Below are 9,948 nucleotides of genomic sequence, written 5' to 3'. Positions count from 1 at the left end.
TTGCAATGCAATGTCACAATAACATTTAATAACAATAACATTTAAATATACTTTAAGATATAATCTAGAAGAAAATAAGGATATTGAAACGGTTCATGAACTCTATTTCAATAAAGGACACTATGGGGAACTTTGAAAAATAGTTATTGAGTATAATTAGACAGACTTGTTGCTAGGCAGAGGAGTAATGAGATATATGGCAAATTTTGCAAAATATACAATGAAGGTACACAAACATTCATACCCAAACAAAGCAAAATGCTAGGTAAGAACAAAGCATTTGGCCCGTAGGAGAAAGGAGATACCCACAAGACTAGAATACAAGTCATTAACAAGCATGCAAGTATAATACATAATACATGCAGACATATATAATCCAAAAAAATGTCAAATTTACGTACTTATTATTACATTACAAATATCCAAGGTTTTGAAGACACGTTTCCTCTTGCGCCCAACGAGTGAATACTGAGACCAGACCCCATAGGTCCCTATCCTCCTCATCATTCGTCTCACTGTGTCTCCACAGCTTGCACCGCCCATTTGAGACAGCGTCTGGACCTGTTAAAATAATGCATAAGCTGTAAGGTAATAGAGAATAATATATATCTTTCAATCTCAACATTAGATTTTCTAATTTCCAACTGTATTAAATAAATAGCATTAAAATATTTTCCTTCTTAACTATTACAAAAATCAACGAATTTGAGTAACTTTTGCTTTTGTTTTATTTGTACCTTAAACATAACACTGAACAATCAATTATGTGCCACCCCACCTTCCTTCATCTGCAAAAAAACTAATCAAAAGACATATGTACAAGGCTAAAAAAATTCAGCAACACTTACCATACTCAGGCTAAAAGAATTAAGCAACACTTACCATACTCTTTTTATATTCACTGTTAACTTTTAGCTCATGTGACAGACTTTCCACCTGCTCAACAGTTTCAAGTGGGGATGGAAGAATGTCTTCCAGGATTGGTATATCTCCATGTGTTTTTGACAAATGGGTTTCCGTCATTTTGACAATATTCAGGATATCCCCTGATAAAAATGTCAATTTTGATAATTCCTTCATTATGTATTCCATTTTTTCTGTTACTGCAAAAAAATAATTCATCAACAGCATTGTGTGTAACACCATTCTTGTTTACCCATTGAATTAATAAATTCTGTGGGTAAACAAGTGAATGATGATTATCATGGTCATCATTCTCCTCCTCACTTTGAGAATTAGATAATACATCATGAATATCAGTAAGATTCATGTGTAAATCATCAATTTCAGAGCCTAATCCATACTCTTGATTTGACTCGGCTTCAAAAGAACTAATGTCATTGTCTGACGACTCAATCTCTGAACTTGATGCTGCCTCAGTAAGATTAATGGGTTCACTAGTGTGTACAGCTGTATTTGGATGCATTTTGTGTATACGTTTTAGCCTTCTTGATACTTGCATCCATCTGTTGTTGTATTGGAGTCGCTTTTTTCGCTTATACTCGTACATTCTGTTAAAGAGTGTCAAATTTCTACATTAGACTACCATATTACCTATATTATTGTTAATAATGTATTGACAGATGCAATATGTATTAAAATTCTAAAAATAAGTCATTCATTATATACAATGTGTGATAATTAAAGCTGGTGCATATAACATCCTTGTCAGGCACATGCAAAAGTGAACACTTCCAGAATTGGAGACATGCAGAAATGTAACATATGGAAATAGAGGCATGCCAAAACAAAGACATGCATAAATTCAAATTCTTATCGAAATAATTTCTAGTGATTATTATATAAATTATTCCATCAGTACTAGATCAAATATTCAATACCATCCTCCCATTGGAAAGAGTAATCATGTCCTGTTGGACATTAATTATATGTTGAGATATAATCTAAAAGAAAATAGGGACATTGAAATTGTTGTTAAACTCTATTTCAATAAAGGACACTATAGGGAACCTAGAACCCTGTATTACAAGTGTAAGTGATAATTTTGGAAAATTTAATTAAAGCTAATTGTGTAGGACACCTGGAGATATGGTGCCCATATCTAAAGAATCACATCAACTGGTAAAGCTATAGACTTGCCAATAAGTGGCTCCCAGGTTAGAGGCATAAAATGCCAAAACTAGATGGTAGAATAAAAAGAAGATATTGTAAAAGGTAACCAAACAAAGATGCCACAGAAATATTAGAAAATTAACTTTCGCAAGCAGCGTGGTAGACATGGTTGGAACAAGTTAGGTGAGAGGGTGGTGGAGGCCAAAACCATAATCATAATCATCTGTATCAAACCTTATTACAGGTAAAACCAGTAGGCAGTCTACTGTATTTTATCAAACCGTTATTAGTATAATAGATCTCGTAATAATTTTGCAAAAATAATGGCATTTACTATTTTTAAAAGATTATTAGCAAATTTACAGAAATGGGGCATTCGGAAGACAAAACCAATTTTTCACTTTTGACAATTGAGCACCTGCTACATCCAGATTCTAGGGAGGAAAGGAAGGACGATCTTACTGGATCCCATAGCCTCTCCGAGGCACAAACCAGGCTTTTACATAACCCCCCCCCCCCCTGCACCCGAGCTTTTTAAAATAGTAAATGCCATTATTTTTGCAAAATTATTACGAGATCTATTATACTAATAACGGTAAATAAATAATAAATAGTAAATAAATCAATACTTACTAAATTTTGTCTAAAATTAAACTTACTAAATTTTTAACTTTAGAATTGCTTTTAAATACATAGGTCAAAAAGTTTTAAAAGTTTTAAAAGTTTTTTAAACCTATCGTGTATCATGAGTGTGTTAAAGCTTCAGATGGTGCATTCAGATGATGAATATTACCTAGTTCCTTCATCTGGGAAGAATGAACACATATTGGTGCATTCGGATGATAAAAACTAACTACTGTAGTTCAATTGATCAACAGACTGTATATCATATGCAGACTGTATGTGGATCTGCGGGCCACTCCAAACAACAGCCTGGTGGACCAAGCTCCACCAGGCCTAAAGCACAAAGTGATATAGATGTGATAGAGAAACTAGGTCAAATGGAGGAGTAGGTCTGTATATTAAACAGCACCTGACGTGCACAGAGCTACTAAACTCAATGTGGTGGTAGAGTGGTGGGGGGGGGGGGGGAAACATTGCAGAAAAAAACAAATACAATTTGGTCAACAAAACAGCATTGTTTAAAATAGAAGACATGGGTTGTCATTTTGGGGGTAAGGTAGGTTACATTGAGTTAATTAGTTAGTACTTAGTTTTTATCTTAAACTGGTTGGGAGAGGTACAGTGTTGCTGTGCTGGTGAAAGAACACCTAAAGGTAAATTAAATAATGATTGCGAATCCACAAGAAGTTGACATAATATCGCTAGAGATCTGCAATCAGGATGATAAACTTTCCTTAAAGAATTTGACAAACACTTGCTGATAGGACATGAAGTAAATGAAATGTATGTCAAGTTTTGTGAAATATATGATAAAAGCACAACAAAATTTGTACCAAAGGAGAGATGCAGAACTAGGAAAAGGGGTTTGTTCAACAGAAATTGCGAGAGGGCCTGAGACCCAAACACACACAAATGGAATGAATATATAGCAAGAGGCCAAACCCCCAAACATACAAGCGATGCAAAGATGCGAGAAACAGCAGCAGCATTAAGGAGAGGGACTTAAGGACCATAAATAAAGTGTGAAAATAAACTCGAGTAAATTTTTTTAACTACTCTCGACAGTGAAGAAAAACAAATATTCAGACGATTTGTGTTAGAATCATTAATCTTACACTTTCGGTCATATTCAACAACACAAATACATACACACACATTCCTGTTGCTGTAGCAAGTGAAGAATTACACACACAGATCACAATAACGTGATGCATCAAATGAACAAATCCACAAGGGCCGTGACGAGGATTCGAACCTGCGTCCGGGAGCATCCCAGACACTGCCTTAATCGACTGAGCTACAACAGGGTAAAAGGGTTGAAACCGAAGTTCTACTGAACTTACTGGATCCCATAGCCTCTCCGAGGCACAAACCAGGCTTTTACACAACCCCCCCCCCCCCCTGCACCCGAGCTATGTCAACAGGCCGTTCTCCCTCTTCGCCCTTCCGAATGCACCATATCAGTAAATTTTTTAATAATCTTTTAAAAATAGTAAATGCCACTATTTTTGCAAAATTATTACGAGATCTATTATTCTATAGAATAATGCATATAAATGCATATATGCATATAAATACAAAACATAAATACAAAACAAGTAAATGTAAATAATTTTACCTTGCACCTAGATCCACCAAGCCTGTATGGCGCGCGTTTCAGTACTTCGGAAATCTAGAACTATCTTGAATCTCTAATCTGCAATGAAACAATACATATTATTGCACTTACCAAAACATGGATGAATGTAGAAAATACAGAACTATTAGCTGAATATCAAATAAATGGATTTAATCTATTTCACACAGATAGATATATTAGACCGTGTATATTAGGTAATACCTAACATACACGCCTCCACACACACTACATTTGAAATGTAGTCTCAAAAAGACTACATTTCAACAGCAAAGATTACTCCATAAAAAAATAATTAAATTATTGACCAACATGAGAGAGGGTTAGCCAACATGAGAGGGTTGTGTTGATTGCCTGAAAATATTTAAATTGTGTAATGTATTGAATGGCATTTTTCAAGTTACAACATTTTTTAAATTACTGAACTAGGTTCTAGGCTTTGCTAGGCTTAATTCAATTATTACAGATAAGCCTAACTTAGCCTAGAACCCAGTGGGTTTTCTTCCTATTGGGGAGTGTTGTACATGCCTCGCCTCCACATACACACTAGCACAGCCAGGCCTCGCCTCCACATACAACAGCACTGCCAGGCCTCGCCTCCACATACACCAGCACTGCCAGGCCTCGCCTCCACATACACCAGCACTGCCAGGCCTCGCCTCCACATACACACTAGCACAGCCAGGCCTCGCCTCCACATACACACTAGCACAGCCAGGCCTCGCCTCCACATACACCAGCACTGCCAGGCCTCGCCTCCACATACACACTAGCACAGCCAGGCCTCGCCTCCACATACACACTAGCACAGCCAGGCCTCGCCTTCACATACACACTAGCACAGCCAGGCCTCGCCTCCACATACACACTAGCACAGCCAGGCCTCGCCTCCACATACACACTAGCACAGCCAGGCCTCGCCTCCACATACACACTAGCACAGCTAGGCCTCGCCTCCACATACACCAGCACAGCCAGGCCTCGCCTCCACATACACACTAGCACAGCCAGGCCTCGCCTCCACATACACACTAGCACAGCCAGGCCTCGCCTCCACATACACCAGCACAGCCAGGCCTCGCCTCCACATACATACTAGCACAGCCAGGCCTCGCCTCCACATACACACTAGCACAGCCAGGCCTCGCCTCCACATACACACTAGCACAGCCAGGCCTCGCCTCCACATACACACTAGCACAGCCAGGCCTCGCCTCCACATACACCAGCACTGCCAGGCCTCGCCTCCACATACACCAGCACTGCCAGGCGTCGCCTCCACATACTCACCAGCACAGCCAGGCCTCGCCTCCACATACACCAGCACTGCCAGGCCTCGCCTCGCCTCCACATACACCAGCACTGCCAGGCCTCGCCTCCACATTTAAACCAACCAAGCCCACAAATCCGTTAACATGGACCAGCATTACACCGTCTAACATACTCTGTCAGATGTAACAACTAAATTTGTGAATTCAAGACCAAATCTATTGTATAACACAGTGTTAGTACGAGAAAAACATTACTTACATTCGAAGCCGTGTTTTAAAATGGCGGCGGTCTTGTACTGACGCTCCAAACTGTGTGTTCGTTTGCGTATGATGAACGTGTGACAATTTACTACAACAATTATTTAATTATTCTTATTCTTTATTTTAATATTTTTAGGGTACATGAAATTTCAAACTTATTTGCACACAATAATATAATTGCATTGCCATAACCTTTATATATTACGGAAAATACGATGACATGAACGAAGTCAAAGTGAAGTTGAAGTCAAAGTCATTCGCCGAACGTATTAGTCATTTTTTTTCTCCCAAACGCTCCTAACCTCAATTCTCAAGCTACGTTTTTCATTTTGGTATCAATGCGTTGGCAATAAAATTCTCTACAAGATCATATGCATAAAATGTCACCGAAGCATTTGGTATCCCACCACGAAGTAAATAAACACGAAGATGACTCGCCGTGACACCCAAACAGGAAGTAAATGTTCATACTCTTTCGTTTGTTGCCAGCCTCACAGTCATCCTACAGCGCTCATTTTGATATCACTGAACTCGCAATAAAATTCCCCACCCAGACATATGCCTATCAATGTCTAATTATGGTATCGGGTGACCCGCACGAGTGTGGGAACTGGGCGAAGCGTTAGCCGTGATTTCAGCAGGGACGACACTGTTGGGATGCAGTGCTTTGAATGTTTATACTTATTTAACTCTCCTGACATTATTTCTGAAGCTACGTATTTCATTTTTATAGCAATGTGTTCGCAATAGAAAGTTCTATAAGAACATGGGTAGAGTTGGCCAACACAGCGTCAAATAAATTTGCGGCGAATAAAATCTTACGCGTGTTTGTACCCGTGAGCGTCAAAAGTTTTTAATTTGCTCATGTTTTTCAAGTTTATACTTGTTTCACACCGTTTTTTTTTGTATAGTGTTCGGAATAAAATTCCCTACACAGACATATGCATATCAAATACAATTCCTTGGAATTCACAGCTGTAGAGATGACGGAAAACACACAACCGGAACCCGCTCTTGACACTCCAACTCACACCCGCAACACCCACAAAAAAAGTTTCTCTTGTTTCATGTATACTTACTTTAGTTTTCGTGCTACAGTTCTCATTTAGGTATCAAAATATTCCTAAGAAAATAGACTACAATACTGAAACAATCTAAGACAATTATGTGTACTTACCAAAGCAAAGACGATTGTAGTAAAATAAGTTGAGCATTTTATCTCCACTCCACCTCCTTCAGGTACTGATTCCTGAAGTTGCTCAACAGATGTTCCTAGGTGGAGTGAAGCTGATGTAGGTGGTTATTTCTTGTCCACCCAATACACCCTTTTCCTGTGATAAGTGGTGTAATTACAAGGTATGACGCAAAGTGGAACATCGCATGTCTTGCACGCTATACCAGTTTCCTTCCTGATACCCGACTTTGAACACACTTCACACCTGCGACGTTTGGGGATTTTTACCAGCTCATGTTTCAATTTATAGTTCAGGCGAGTCTCTGCTATAACAACACGTCGCTGTTGTCTCTGGGTTGGCAATAAACTACTGTCTGAATCGTCGCTCTCACTATTGTTTTCAAACACTAATGTGGAATATGAATTATCTTCATCAGATTCAGCTTCAGCACTAGGTGTAGACGTGAAGAGAGGGCGCCTCACACCCGACGGGCCAGGTGTTGACGGGTCAGCAGGAGGATACACAGGACCAGTGTCATGATTTATGTCTGGAGCATGAACTAGATGTGGAGATGGTGTAGTTGTTGCAGGCCACTCTGCCTTGTCAAATTTCAATAAAGACCAAATAGCAACTTCATGGAACTAGAGCAGAGTTAGTTTCCTTCGATCATCTGTGTTGGCCTTGTACAATGCATGTACAATGCATTGAGTAAAGACCAAATAGCAACTTCATGGAACTAGAGCAGAGTTAGTTTCCTTCGATCATCTGTGTTGGCCTTGTACAATGCAACCACAAGTTGACATTGAATGTGAATTAACAATGAGACAAGTAAGATTTATACTAATACATTTATACTAACTCTGTTGAGCGTTGACCATTTATACATCAAATCTGTTGATGTGAGCACTTTAGTTTAGTCTGCCGTTTAAAGAAAAAAAGAGCATATCAATGGTATATCACAGAAAACGAATTTATCATAAACTCATGTATTTGTCTTATCATATTGAACTGCATTCATATTTTTAATATATAACAATATGAATATACAAATTTCTGTAAATCCCCTACCTTGTTGGAATCTGTGGAAATGAATGAGCAAATGTGCTGGCTGAAGTCGCTGAAGGAAACCACATTGGTTTCATTTTGGATACAAATGTCCATGGAGATTCAAAATGGAAACTAATTATATAGTTGAACCTGCAGAGACGAGTTTAAGAATCTGTGTTGAGAGTGATGGACACAGCCTTCACAATTATACTTCAGAGAATGTAAACATCTAAGAGTCATTAGAAATATGTGTAGAATAATAAACCCTACATTGTTTGAGTTAGGGAAAACACCATTTGTGATATATAGATACTATAGCTGTTCCTAAAGATTCACCCTTTTTTGCACCAGCAAGATAACATATAAGATTTTAAGAGTTGACGAATGTTAATATTCTTGTTTGATAAACTGTGAACTTGAGACATAGTTAATAAGAACATATTAACACAACAAAATGTTTTCAGAATCTTTAACACCACTTTCCAGCAACTTATATAATTTATATAAATTATTTTAGAGAATAATACATAAATTATATATTTAAACATGATATAGTGTTTAGTGGAATGTATAAGGAGTCAAATTGTGTTAAAAAGAGCAATTTTTAGAAAATTTGGAAAAATACTTTTTTCTGTTCAAATTATAACTAATTGGATTTTAAAGGTTTCACTCAGCCAATATATATCATTCACAATTTATTAATGAAGTTTACAAAAAAACACCATAACTTATATATTTAAACATGTAAAAACTATTTGTTTTACATTTGGAAGAAAATAATTGTAGAAAAACAATTTATAATTAAACCTTTGTGTTTGGATTTTTTGAGTAAAAGTTTCTCAAAGGCTCTCCTGCACCATTCTCAATGCAAATCATTCCCACACCTATGGGAAGAGAAAGGCGAACGTTGTGTAGATGATTTGTGTTTGCTGGGATATGTTAGGTATAAAAAGTCGTAATTTCAAACTGCGAATACATGCAGAGAGCCAGAATTTGGCTCCAAAATATGACTCAGGCCTCGAAATTTGGTAGTTTGGGATATTTTGAAAACTGCAGGGGAGTTTGGGACAAATATGGCCAAACGCCACTTTCAGTACTTGACATATGTTGGGAATAAAAAAGTCGTAATTTCAAACTGCGAATACGTGCAGAGAGCCAGAATTTTGTCCAAAATATGGCTCAGGCCTCGAAATTGGGATGTTTGGGATATTTTGAAAACTGCAGGGGAGTTTGTGCAAAATGTGACTCACTGCTGTGTCCAGTACTTTGCATATGTTAGGTATAATAAGTCGTAATATCAAACTGCGAATGCGTGCAGAGAGCCAGAATTTGGCTCCAAAATATGACTGAGGCCTCGAAATTGGGATATTAGGGATATTTTGAAAACTGCAGGGAGGTTTGGGACAAATGTGACCAAACACCACTTTCAGTAGTTTGCATATATTGGGTATAAAAAAGTCGCAATTTCAAACTGCGAATACATGCAGAGAGCCATAATTTGGCTCCAAAATATGGCTCAGACCTCGAAATTGGAATATTTGGGATACTTTGAAAACTGCATGGGAGTTTGTGCAAAATGTGACTCACTGCCGCTTTCAGGACTTGGCATATATTGGGTATAAAAAGTCGTAATATAAAACTGAGAATACGTGCATAGAGCCAAAATTTGGCTCCAAAATATGGCTCAGGCCTCGAAATTGGGATGTTTGGGATATTTTGAAAACTGGAGGGAGGTTTGGGGCAAATGTGACCAAACGCCGCTTTCAGTACTTGGCATATGTTGGGTATAAAAAGTCGTAATATCAAACTGCGAAAACGTGCATAGAGCTAGAATTTGGCTCCAAAATATGGCTCAGCCCTC

General features: G+C 38.0%; 1 long non-coding RNA gene across 1 annotated transcript in view; it reads right to left on the bottom strand.

Annotated features, from left to right (window-relative positions):
* Positions 1–557, bottom strand: part of LOC138361711 (uncharacterized) — a 1,634-nt gene extending 1,077 nt beyond the window's left edge. The window contains exon 1 of the long non-coding RNA XR_011227127.1: positions 402–557. This is a non-coding gene — a long non-coding RNA (uncharacterized lncRNA). The remainder of the gene's footprint in view (positions 1–401) is intronic.
* Positions 558–9,948: the final 9,391 nt, after the last annotated feature.

This window comes from Procambarus clarkii, unplaced genomic scaffold, assembly GCF_040958095.1.
Source record: "Procambarus clarkii isolate CNS0578487 unplaced genomic scaffold, FALCON_Pclarkii_2.0 HiC_scaffold_649, whole genome shotgun sequence".
In the NCBI taxonomy this organism is placed as follows: domain Eukaryota; kingdom Metazoa; phylum Arthropoda; class Malacostraca; order Decapoda; family Cambaridae; genus Procambarus; species Procambarus clarkii.
Note: the sequence above shows the minus strand (reverse complement) of the source record. Positions and strands in the feature narration are given on the sequence as shown.